This window comes from Henckelia pumila, chromosome 1 (genome assembly GCF_033568475.1).
Source record: "Henckelia pumila isolate YLH828 chromosome 1, ASM3356847v2, whole genome shotgun sequence".
Taxonomy (NCBI): domain Eukaryota; kingdom Viridiplantae; phylum Streptophyta; class Magnoliopsida; order Lamiales; family Gesneriaceae; genus Henckelia; species Henckelia pumila.
The window spans coordinates 53,016-58,618 of NC_133120.1; the positions used below are offsets into that span (position 1 = coordinate 53,016).

Here is a 5,603-nt window from a genome sequence, read left to right on the forward strand (position 1 = left end):
GAAAGCATTGTTGACATCCAACTGTGTTAAACACCATGACTGACTAGAAGCAAGAGCCAACAAAACTTTTACAGTCACAAGTTTAGCAACTAGAGAGAATGTTTCTACAAAGTCCACCCCCTTCTTGTTGCGTATAGCCCTTTGCAACAAGACGTGTTTTGTATCTTTCAACAGCCCCAGAAGAATTGAATTTGATTTTATACGCCCATCGGCACCCAATAGAATGTTTACCTAGTGGAAGGGAAACCACATACCACATGTGATTTGCCTCCATGACATTCAACTCTTATGCATGGAATCACACCAAGCAGGATACTTAATAGCTTGATGAAAAAATTGATGTTCAAAATGTGAGGAAACATTAAGTACCAAGTTCTTAAAAGGAGAGAAAAGGACCACATAAGTGATAACTTTGGACAAAGGGTATGGGGAATTTGATGGGGGCAAAGGTGGAGTACATTGGGACAGTAAGACACAATGATAATCACACAAATAAGAAGGAAGGTGACAAGTTTGAGCAGACTTGCAGACATGAAGCTCGGAAGGAGCAAAAAATGAATTTGATTCGGCGACAATATCCAAATGAGAACAATCGGAAACCACCGGAAGAGTCATAGATACATCAGGTTGAATAAGGGGCAAGACAAGATTAGGAAATGGATTGACCAAATCAGGTTGTGACTCAAAACGAGAATGAAATGGAAAAATATTCACATGATAGACAACATCCCGTGAAGCAAAGATTTGCTTTGTATGAAAATCATAGAGTCTATAACCTTTGGTGCTATTTGGATAGTCAAGGAAAACACATGTTTTTACACGAGAAGCAAACCATCTTAGGCTGCGCTTGGATAGATGTAAGGACTCGATTTTACTATATTAATTAATTTGTGTGTTAAAAAAAATATGTATTTAGAAATATCGGTTTATACACAATATTAAAATGCATATTTGATTTTGAGAGCACACATGAGTTGAAATAACTCAAATCGGGTCAAGTTTTAACCCCGAATGAATAAAACAAGATACACATTAAACTAATACATATCCATATACAGATATATGATATATATATGCTATTTTCCACCGTTTCTCTCTCCTCCAGATTCCTTCTCTTCTCTGCGTCGTCGTATTCTTTCTTTTCTTTTCAAAAAAAAAAATTTCCCAACACTTTAAATGCCGTATCTCCTTCGTTTTTGGCCGGATTTCAAAAGTAAATATAGTTCTGGAATCCTCTCGACGAGAGCTATCTTTTGGTACCTATATTTCATATTTTTATTGAGATTTCCGGAAACCCGTCGCACCAGCCGCCGTCGTTCACTGCCGTTCGCCGTCGCCGATCACCGCCGGAGTTTAGAGGGTTGTTGTTTCGGTTGATTAGACCTCTAATTCGAATATTTGAGGTAGATTTTGAGATTAGTGTTTTGAATTTTGGGAATTTTGATTCAATCGACTTCCGATAATTAATATTTGATTTATTATTGGTTGTAGGTATTATATCGGACTCGATTGGAGGTATTGGCTATTTTTCAGAAATTATTCTAGCATTATTTCGAAATTTCAGATTATTGTAGTTGGGGATTTTTGAATTTTAGGATTATTGCAATTACTATTTAAATGTTTCACTGTGTTAGAATTGTCTTATAGTAATTTAGGATTTAGTAACTAATTATGGACAATTTCAGATTATTTATATTTAGGTAATTCGACTTTTAGAGTCGTATATTCGATATTTGGTCATTAATAGGATGTTTTAATAGTAAATATGAATTTTAGGATTTATGAGCAATTTTTCTGAAATTACAGATTCTGAAAATTTGGGATTGGAATATCCGAGAAATATTTGGGATAATTTCTATGGTAAATTAAGAATTGGTTGAGGTACGTATGAGCTGTTTATATTACGACGCCTATAATGGCATGTTATGATATTAAGTATTTTGTAATGAGTGATAATGTGCTTTATATGCTTATGTGGATTATATGATTGCATTCACTCATTTACAATTTTTCATAGCACGTTGAGCCTTGACTCCTTTGATTGCTATTGATATTGATCTCTTGAGATGTATTGAGTCATCGATGGAGCGAGTGACATTATTTAGTGCACTCCTGAGTTAGCACGAGACCGAGTGGGTAGCAACCGTGCTCTCGATGCTACGTACGACACTCCTGATGACAGCATGAGGCTGGACGGGTCGCTCCTGTCACCCTCCAATGCTACGTGTATGGATTAGCAGTGATGATTCGAGGTATGCTGCGTTCCTGGCACGGGTGGCCACTGAGTTTATTGTGATACGATTATTTGGACTCCTTTTGGTATCCCTTATTTCATTGATACCTGTCACGCATTACATTGCATTTCATTGCATTGTACTTGATTTTATTCATGTCAGTTATATTTGTCGTAATTTTTATAGTTCGTCGTACTGGGGTCCGACCCCTGTTTTCTTTTTATGTTGTGGTTGTTTGTGATTCCATAGCAGGTTATCCAGGGGGATTTGACGCATCTGGTGGAGCGTCATCTAGTGGTACCCAGTGAGGCGAGCGTGGAGTCGAGTTTCCAGATATATGTATATATATCAGTTTAGCGAGTTTTATATTTGTCGGGGTGATGCCCTGTGTATATGTATAAATAGTTTTGGACCTTGTTTTGAATTTTTATTTGTGTGATCGAGCCTTGCCGGCTCTGCATGTGTTTAGTCCTGGCCAGTGCGGCTATAGGTTTGTAAATTGGAGTTGTGACTCTATTTCGAGTATATATTGCTGGTTGTGTTGTACAGGTTTTTGGGATGTCCTAATTACGAATAGGTCATGCCAAAATTTCTGTAGGCCCAAACTCAAATTTTTAACTCGTTTTCGCTGTTTACATTAATTAATCCTGGTTGTTTGATCATTAAATATTAAATCAGGACACGGGCCCTTTCATTTGGTATCAGAGCGTATACTAGGATATGCTCGAACTAGAGTCTAGGACACTCGAGTTTGGACACTAACAAAATGGTTGCGTATGTGTGTGACTACTTGTTCTTACGTGACTTACTTGTTGTGTTTATTTTTGAACGTATCTGTTAGAACCAGTAGTTCTTGGCTTTAGAATTAGTTTATGAATTCTATTAGAACTCTGAGTTCCTATCATAGTTTTCTGTTTGTTAAGATATTTTTGCCTGTATTTAAATCCTTGTGTCTTGTAGAATGGCACCAGGAGGAAGAGGTAGAAAAGGGAAGGAAGTTGTAGAAGAGTCTGCAGCGGAAAATGTTAGAAATCTTGATGATATTGTCAGGGGAAGACGTGGTCGACCAGCTTTTCAGCCTCCGAAAGATGTGGAATTAGAGGTGGAACAACAACCACGGGTGAATCCTGACAAAGGAAAAACAGTTCAGGCTGAGGCTGATCCAGTAGCCCAATTGACTGAGAAAATGGGAGGAATACGATTAATAATTTCTCAATTTCAGGAGTTGCGTCCGCAAAAGTTCTTTGGCAATGAAGGAAGTGAGAAAGCTGCTAGTTGGTTGAAAAGTCTCAACAATATGTTTAATGGATTAGAATATCCTGATGACATTCGACTGAAGTTAGTTCCTTTTCAGCTGAAAGACCGAGCGCAACTTTGGTGGGAAACGACAGCAGAAACACTTTCTGATTCTGGTGAAAAGATCACATGGAAAGTATTTTGTAAGCAGTTTGCACAAGAATATACACCACCATAATACTATTATGCTAAAGAAGATGAATTTAATCTGTTGGTGCAAGGCAATAAATCTGTTGCTGAATATGCTTCTCAGTTTTCTGCTCTTTTGCCTTATGTCCCACATGTTGCAAAGAATGATCGATCAAAGCTTTCACATTTTCTGAAGGGGCTTACACGAACGATCCATACGTTGGTAACTACTGGAACTCCATCTACTTATATGAAAGCAGTAGAAAAGGCCAAGAAAATTGAAGCAAGTCTACTCAGGGGTGAACCACAATCAATCCCAGCAGCTAGTCCTCAAGGAGCTGGAAGTAGTTCACAAACACCAATGGGTTTACCTTCATATCAGCCTATTCAATCTTCTCAGCAAGCGAAAAGGCCTTGGTTTAAAGCTAAGGGGAAACCATTTAAAAAGAAACAGCAGTCTAGTTCATCGAGTTCCAGTGGTAGTCGTGCAGAAAGTTCAGTTGGATCGTCTGGTAGGGTGTACTGTGACAGATGTGGTGGTAAGCATTTGAGTGCACATTGTACAGGATTTCTAGGAACTTGTTATACTTGTGGGCAGGCTGGACATTCGTCTCGAGTATGTCCAAATGCTGGAAGACAGCAATTTCAGCCACAACAGTTTGGCCAGTTTCCTGGACGACCATCATTCAGACCATATGCTCCTGTACCACAGTTTGCTACTACACAGCCTTATGTTCCAGTACAGTCCACTCAGCAGCCTAGGTATCCATCTCCTCAGAGTCAGCAGCGTTTTCCAGGTCCACAGCAGTCTCAAGTCCATGCTATGACTCAGGATCAGGCACAAGATGCACCTGGGGGAGTTATTGCAGGTATTTGTTATATTTTTGAGTATTCTGCACGTATCTTGATAGACACAGGAGCATCTCATTCATTTTTATCTGTTACATTTGCTGATGAGCATGAGATTGCTTTTACTCCGTTATTGGATACTGTGTCTGTTGCTACTCCTGCTGGTGTTTTCTTGATGTCTAATGAGATAATTTTGAATTGTGTGATTAGATTTGAGGATAAGATCATGATAACCAATCTAATCAAACTAGCTATGTCTGATTTTGACTATATCTTGGGTATGGATACACTGATGAATTATAGAGCTACGGTTGATTGTTTCCATGGCATTGTGAGATTTAGACCGTATTATGGCAATAAGTGGAATTTTTATGGTAGTGATTCACAATCTCGCATTCCATTAGTATCGGCAATGGAAATGTTTAGATTATTGTCGATAGGAAATGAAGGATTTATGATTTATGCTCTTGATGCGACGAAGGAAGAGAAATTGAAAGTTTCAGATATTCCTGTCGTTAAGGATTTTCCTGATGTATTTCCTGATGAGATTCCGGGTTTTCCACCTCAAAGGAAAATAGATCTTAGCATTGAATTAATGCCAGGGACAAGCCCTATTTTCCGAGCTCCATATCGATTAGCTCCAGCAGAATTGAAAGAACTCAAGACGCAATTGCAAGATTTGCTGGAAAAAGGTTATATTAGACCAAGTGTATCACCTTGGGGTGCTCCAGTCTTGTTTGTGAAGAAGAAAGACGGAACGATGAGAATGTGCATCGATTATCGGCAATTGAATCAGGCTACTGTGAAGAATAAGTATCCTTTGCCACGAATTGATGACTTGTTTGATCAGTTGCATGGTACATCTGTATATTCTAAAATTGATCTTCGTTCCGGATATCATCAACTTCGAGTTCGAGAGGAAGATGTTTCCAAGACAGCATTTCGAACGCGTTACGGACATTATGAATTCTTAGTTGTGCCTTTCGGGTTGACTAATGCTCCAGCGGTTTTTATGAATTTAATGAATCGTGTGTTTCGGGAGTTTATAGATCGATTTGTTATCGTTTTCATTGATGACATTTTGATTTATTCTAA

At 38.5% G+C, this 5,603-nt stretch overlaps 1 long non-coding RNA gene across 1 annotated transcript; it reads left to right on the plus strand.

Moving 5' to 3' along the window:
• Positions 1–1,278: 1,278 nt before the first annotated feature.
• On the plus strand, positions 1,279–2,094 carry LOC140863383 (uncharacterized). The gene is made up of 3 exons (XR_012143928.1): positions 1,279–1,403; positions 1,492–1,515; positions 1,807–2,094. It is a non-coding gene; the product is annotated as an uncharacterized lncRNA (long non-coding RNA).
• Positions 2,095–5,603: the final 3,509 nt, after the last annotated feature.